A 7,500-nucleotide genomic window follows, 5' to 3' on the forward strand; every position below is an offset into this window, starting at 1 on the left:
TTCGAGTTCCCTGGAATCCTCTAGCAGGGAGATAGGGTTTGGAACGCGAAGAGCACCGCAGTTGCGGCGGTGTCCCGATCTTCCCCTCGGACCTTGAAAATCCGGGAGAGGGCCACGTGGAGGTGTCGCGCCGGTTCGTACCCATATCCGCAGCAGGTCTCCAAGGTGAAGAGCCTCTAGTCGATAGAATAATGTAGGTAAGGGAAGTCGGCAAATTGGATCCGTAACTTCGGGATAAGGATTGGCTCTGAGGATCGGGGCGTGTCGGGCTTGGTCGGGAAGTGGGTCAGCGCTAACGTGCCGGGCCTGGGCGAGGTGAGTGCCGTAGGGGTGCCGGTAAGTGCGGGCGTTTAGCGCGGGCGTGGTCTGCTCTCGCCGTTGGTCGGCCTCGTGCTGGCCGGCGGTGCAGGATGCGCGCGCCTGCGCGGCGTTCGCGCCCCGGTGCTTCAACCTGCGTGCAGGATCCGAGCTCGGTCCCGTGCCTTGGCCTCCCACGGATCTTCCTTGCTGCGAGGCCGCGTCCGCCTTAGCGTGCTCCTCCGGGGGCGCGCGGGTGCGCGGATTCTCTTCGGCCGCCATTCAACGATCAACTCAGAACTGGCACGGACTGGGGGAATCCGACTGTCTAATTAAAACAAAGCATTGCGATGGCCCTAGCGGGTGTTGACGCAATGTGATTTCTGCCCAGTGCTCTGAATGTCAACGTGAAGAAATTCAAGCAAGCGCGGGTAAACGGCGGGAGTAACTATGACTCTCTTAACCAAGGTCGACGAGACTGTCATCTTTCGTGCTGGGGGGAACAACATCCCAGCACTGGCGATGGGAGATACTTTCAAGTATCTAGGCCTGCAATTTTCCACGTGCGGACGCAGTCTTTTTCATCCCCGGCGGGAGGTCGAGAAGCAGATGAACATCATCAAGCGTGCACCACTCAAACCTCAGCAGCGGCTTTTTGCCCTTCGTTCTGTTATCCTCCCGGGTATTTTCCATGGTCTCGCCCTGGGGAGGACTCGTCTTGGGGCCCTCTCTTCCCTTGACGTCTGTGTTCGTGCAGCTGTTCGATCTTGGCTGCACCTGCCAGCAGATACGCCGGTCGGTTACTTCCACGCCCCCATCTCTCATGGGGGCTTGGGGGTGCCTGCAGCCCGCTGGCTGGGCCCTCTTCTTCGTAGGAGAAGATTGGCGAAGATGCAGGGACTGGGTGCGGCAGCGGACGATTCTTCCCAGGACTTAATCCAGCGAGAAATTCACCAACTGGACCACGCCCTGCAATGGCAGGGGGAAGTTATAAAGTCCAGTTACCAGTTGGGCCGGTGTTGGGCCGACCGCCTGCACTCGTCGGTCGACGGCGCTGCGCTACGAGAGTCTGCCCGAACACCAGGGCAGCACTGCTGGGTCTCCAATACGCGGCAGTTCGTAACCGGCCGCGACTACATCTCATGCCTGCGTGTCCGGATTAATGCCTTACCTACTCGGGCACGGCTGCTACGTGGGAGGGAAGGTGACACCAGATGCCGCGCTGGCTGCAATGCCACGGAGACTGCCAACCATGTCATTCAACAGTGCTGGAGAAGCGACGGGGCTCGCATTGCTCGACACGATGCCATGGCGTCCTATCTGGCGCGAGGCCTCCGCCGCAGGGGCTACAATGTTCTGCTAGAGCCTCACCTTCGTACATCTGAAGGCCTGAAAAAGCCAGACATCGTGGCGGTCCGTGACACTGCAGCATTTGTCATCGATGCGCAGGTGGTTGGCGACAACCGTGATCTTGGTAGGTGTCACCGCGAGAAAGTAGCCGTCTACGACAAGCAGGCAGTTTACGACAAGATACGTGAGCTGTTTCCAGTGGCTACGGAATTCACCACCACGTCGGCGACCATCAACTGGCGTGGGGTTTGGTCTCCAGCCTCTGCCAAAGCATTGCAGGAGGTTGGCGTGACGAAGGGCCACCTTTCAACATTGAGCACCAGAGTACTTCTGGGCAGCATCATGGCGGCGCGGCGTTTCGAATCTATGACTGCCCCTCGCCGCCGCACGATGCCCCGCACTGGCGTTGGTTAGCGTGGTCTCAACTCTTCGGCTGCTGCCTGGCCACTCAGGCATAATACCTCTCTTTATTCATGTACATTACTATTAAGTGTGTTTGTATTTATGTACCAACTGTAAACCCGCTTTGTGGGTATTCACTTATTTTGTATGTTATTCACTGTACGTGAATAAAGACGGCTGTGATAGCCAAATGCCTCGTCATCTAATTAGTGACGCGCATGAATGGATTAACGAGATTCCCGCTGTCCCTATCTACTAGCTGCATAGCTGTCTCATGCTATGTGCCCCGATTTGTGTGGGCACATGGTTGGGAATAGGCAGCGGGGGAAGGATGCGACTCGAACATCTTAGCCTCTCCTTCCCAAGTGCCCCTGCTCGCCTTCTCGGGGTGCAGCTGTTAAGCCTTCGGGCGACCAAAGGGCAGGGGTGCGACGGCGTGCTGAACATCTTGTACGCCGGTTCCGGGTGCTGCATTTGTCGCGGCGGGATCCTGGCCCAAGTCGGCGAAGGTCACCCGCCTTGCCCCTGGAATTCCGGGGCATGATCCGCCAAGCCGGGGCGTGGTGACACGTCCCCGGTTAGGTTAGATGGGTCCAGACCCCCGAACGTCTGGGGGACCGGCCCGGCACCTGAGTAGGACCGGGTCTTTAGCCTTTTGGTGGAAACTCGGCCTAGTAGGGGGCGAAGGACGGAGGGTGAATCCGCTCTCCCGGAATGTGGGTGGCATTCGCCGGTAAGGGAGCGGGAGAAAACTTCGATGATGCAGCATTCGAAGAGGACTAGTGCGCTGTTCCCACGGCGCGCTAAACCTCGCAGCTCAGTTGTTGAAAGCTCTTGGTCAAGGGGCGGGACTGGTGAGCGAGCTGCAATTAGCCTCCCCCCATGCCAGAAGAGCCGGTCCGGGGAAAGAGACGGGCTCTCAACTCTTTGGTCTCTCTCAGAATCATGGCGGAAAATACAGAGAGAGAGACTTCCGAGCGATACGAGGTGAATGATGAAAATGAAATAAAGAGCGCAGCCGAAAGGCTAAAGGAGATAAATGCGCTACTGGTGACAGATAAAGGGAAGATGAGCAATGACAGATTAAATGAAATAAAAGACAAGCTGGCCCTATGGGCAATTGCCCAAAGCCAGCTTGAAGGTAGGATACAAGAGCTGGAACGACAAAATAAACAAATAATAGCCGAAAAAACAAAAACATACGCCACAGTGGTGGCAGGAGGACCACAGAAACAACAAATCAATATGAAAGAAAGTATAGAAAAAGTGACAGCAAAACAAGGAGTGGCATTATTTTTGAAGCCAAAAGAAGGACAGAGCGTAAAAGAGGTGAAGGAAATATTCACAAGAGTAATTAATCCAACCAAAGCAAAAGTTAAAATAAACAAAGTAGTAGTTGCAAAAAATGCAGTCATAGTGGAAACTCCCACCCAACAGGATAGGAACACAATAATGGGGCACAAAGATTTACAGAGATCGGTAATATGTGAGAGGACAAAGAAAAGATGGCCATTAATGACTGTATTTGATGTGTCAAATAGGTTGACACCAGAGGAACTAACGGAGTGTATTTACACTCAGAATTTTGAAGAAAAAATGAGCCCACAAGACTTCAAAAAGGAATTTAGACCAAAATTTAGAATGGGGAGAAAAGACAGAGATACGGGACATCAAGTAGTTGAGGTTTCCCCAACATTGAGAAAAGAACTCATACAAAATGGAAGAGTATATGTGGAGTATAGCTCAGTCGCGGTCAAAGATTATTGCGTGGTACCCAGGTGTCACAGATGTATGGATCTGGGTCACGTACAGAAGTACTGTACCTGGGGTGACCCCACCTGTGGTCACTGTGGAACGGACAACCACAACAAGAAAGAGTGCCCAGAGAAGAACAGACCTGAGACATGTATACCATGCAATAGAAGGGGAAAAAGAAAATGTAGAGCACCAAACTCCAAAGAATGCCCCACGTATCAGCTGTTACTAGGAAGACTTATACAAAGGACAGATTATGGAGATTAACCCCCAAGAGAAAAGAAAGAAGCATAAATCACCAAGCAAACAACTAAGAGATACGCTAAGGGGCATGAAAATCAGAGAAGCAGTAGGGGCAAGGGAAAAAGATGCAAAAGAAATCACGGATAAACAACCTGAAAATAAGGGAACAACAAAAAACACACGGGATAACAAACGGGATAACAATCAACACAAAACATGTACAGCACAAAACTGTATTGCCAATACCCCCATTGAAAGAACACCAACACAAGGGCGACCTCGGTCGCCCGTTTTTTATGACAAGAAAATGCAGATGGAGAGCGGAGATAGAAAGCAAGAGGTGCCCAAGACACAACGAGAAACACTGATACAAGACAAGAAACAAAATACAACAAGGGATGTACAAGTACAAACAATAAGCATGATAGACGCACAAGTACAAACAATGAACACGCAAGAAGCACAAATACAAACAGAAGGGCGACCTCGGTCGCCCATTTTTCATGAAAAGAAAATGCCGATGGAGGGCAGAGATGGGCGACCAGAGGCGCCCAGGACACAACACACTACACCAACACAGAGACAAAACAAAGACATAGAAAAGAACAACATAGGAAAGAAATACGGACGACCTCGGTCGTCCGTTTTTAATGAAAAGAAAACGCCGATGAAGGGCGAGGACGGACGACCGAGCTCGCCCAAAAGAGACCACTCAGAACACATAAAAGATAAAAACAATCAGTCAAGCAAGAGTGACACATATAATGCAATGGACCCAAAGAACACTTATAAGATATGCGAAAACGCACTGCAGATGGCAAGACTAGAAGAACCCGGTCTGCTAACCACTGCATTACGCCAACTAGTGAGAGTGGGGCACACAAACGGCTCGAGAATTACTTATCCAGCTTTGGCGGACGTTGACTGCATTCAGCTAGCCGCGGCCGGAATCCCCACGGAACACGAACAATTACAGGAAATAGTAAAGCAAGTATACGAAAGAAGAGGCGTAAAATACAATTTGGAAAATATATATATACAAATGGTAACAACATACGGCCGAATAGGATTTGACCCCAATAAGACATGGCCAGAAGATCATTACCATACATATCATCCGTAATGGATCTTTTAGTTCTCCAAATTAATACAATGAGAAGCGTACAAGTAAATTACGAGTTGCGTAAATTAGCAGAAGAACATAAAGCTGACATACTATGCTTGCAAGAACCGTACTCCCGGGAGGGTAAAATCCCAGGAATGACAGCCACGGCTCAAATAATCATGAAGGGAGAAAGACCAATGTCTGCAATAGTAATTTTAAATAGTAATATAAGAACAATAGTATTAAATCAATTTACAAATGAACATGTTGTAACAATCGAAGTACACGCCAAAAACACTAAGTGGTATTTAGTATCAATATATTGTCAGTATAGAGAGCCAATAACTATGTACCTAGAACAACTAAAGGAAATATGTAGAACTCTACAGGGCCATCAAGTAATCATAGCAATGGATGCAAACGCAAAGTCATTCCTGTGGCACAGCGGAGAACAAGACGAAAAAGGTCAGGAATTAGAAGATGCAATAAGTGAATTAAATCTAGATATAATAAACGCACCTAGCGAGATACCAACATATTCAAATAGAGCAGGGGCAAAAACAAATATAGATGTAACACTGGCAAATAACAGGGCTACCAATAAAATAGATAAATGGGAGGTATTGGAGAATGCAACGACCAGTGATCATAATGTAATAAAGTATATATTAAAATCAGAACAGAATGTGGCGCCACAGGAATGGCTTTCAGAATATGACTATAAAAAGGTAGACTGGGAAAGACTCTCCCGGGAGTACAGCCCGCCGGAGCTGGATGAGGATCTCGAGGTTGATGAAACAGCGGAGCAGATAGTTCAAAGTATAAAGGAAGTAATAGAAGCAGTCGTACCAAAGAGAAGCAGAGTCCAAAGCGTGCACCCGGCACCATGGACTCCAGAACTAAGTGACCTACGTCAGGCTACGCGCAGGGCAAGACGCAGGTATCAGCGCACATTTAACCCACAAGACAGGGAGCATAGACTGCGTATATACAGACAACTAAGGGAGAGATATAAAAGAGAAATTATAGAAGTTAGAAAAAGAAGCTGGGAAAATTTCGTAAGAAATAACCTGGCAATGGATCCCTGGGGAAAGCCATACAAGTTAGCTAGGGAAAAAATAAGAGCTCCAACAGTCTTATCATCTATAAGAATACCAGGCGAAAATAGAATGACCACAACCAGACAAGAAACAATAACGGTGCTCCTCCAAGCCCTGCTACCGGATGATGATCCCTCTGAGGACACACCGGAGCAGGCGGCTATAAGAGAGAGAGCACAAGAAGAATACAACAACAATACAATGGTCTACCCCTTCTCACCGCAGGAGGTGGTAGACGTAATATCAAACCTAAAAAGAGGAAAATCTCCCGGACCCGACAGGGTCACGGTTGAGGTACTTCAAGCAATAAAAGGAAAAATAGCCCCGATACTGGCAAACCTATATAATAAATGTCTGGAAAGAGGTACTTTTCCAAGGAGATGGAAAAGAGCAGAAATAATAATACTAAAGAAGCCAGACAAGGACCCAACAGAACACAAAGCATACAGGCCAATATGTCTGCTAGATACCTTGGGCAAAGCCCTTGAGAAATTGCTCTGTGCGAGATTGACTGGTCACCGGGAAATGGCAGGAATGCACGAGTGGCAATTCGGTTTCCGCCGTGGAAAATCGACGGAAGACGCCATCAACACGGCGGCCGAACTTGTCAGCTCGTCGAACTGCACATATGTTCTAGGAGTGATGGTGGACATCTCAGGGGCGTTTGATAATCTGTGGTGGCCGGCGCTGTTTACCTGCTTGCAGGATATGCAGTGTCCGGCGGCACTATACAGATGTTTCAAGAGCTACTGTAGAGACCGGGTGGTACAGATGACGTCTCCGAATGCGGTTGTGACCAAGAACATCACTAAAGGATGTCCACAGGGATCAGTTTGCGGCCCCGTATTTTGGGATATAAATATGGAGCCGTTGCTGCATTCCCTGCAGCAGGAAGCATCAGTATTGGGAGCCGTTGCATACGCGGACGACCTGCTAATCTTAACGCATGGTAATAGCCGACTACAACTAGAAGGGCGAAGTAGAAACATAATGGATATCCTGAGTGCCTGGTGTAGGAATTCTAAAATGGCAATTGCGCCTCAAAAATCGAACTATATGCTCCTGAGAGGGAAAATGGCAAGAGATCCGTCAATCAGGATCGACAACGCAATTGTAGTAAGAAAAAATGTAAGTAAATATCTGGGTGTCTACCTGGATCAAGGATGGAATTTTAGGACCCATATTGAACAAACAGGAGGAAAGACACTAGCGATAATGCATAAACTAATAAGGATCGGGCAGCAAAGA

This window comes from Schistocerca piceifrons, unplaced genomic scaffold, assembly GCF_021461385.2.
Source record: "Schistocerca piceifrons isolate TAMUIC-IGC-003096 unplaced genomic scaffold, iqSchPice1.1 HiC_scaffold_1359, whole genome shotgun sequence".
Classification (NCBI taxonomy): domain Eukaryota; kingdom Metazoa; phylum Arthropoda; class Insecta; order Orthoptera; family Acrididae; genus Schistocerca; species Schistocerca piceifrons.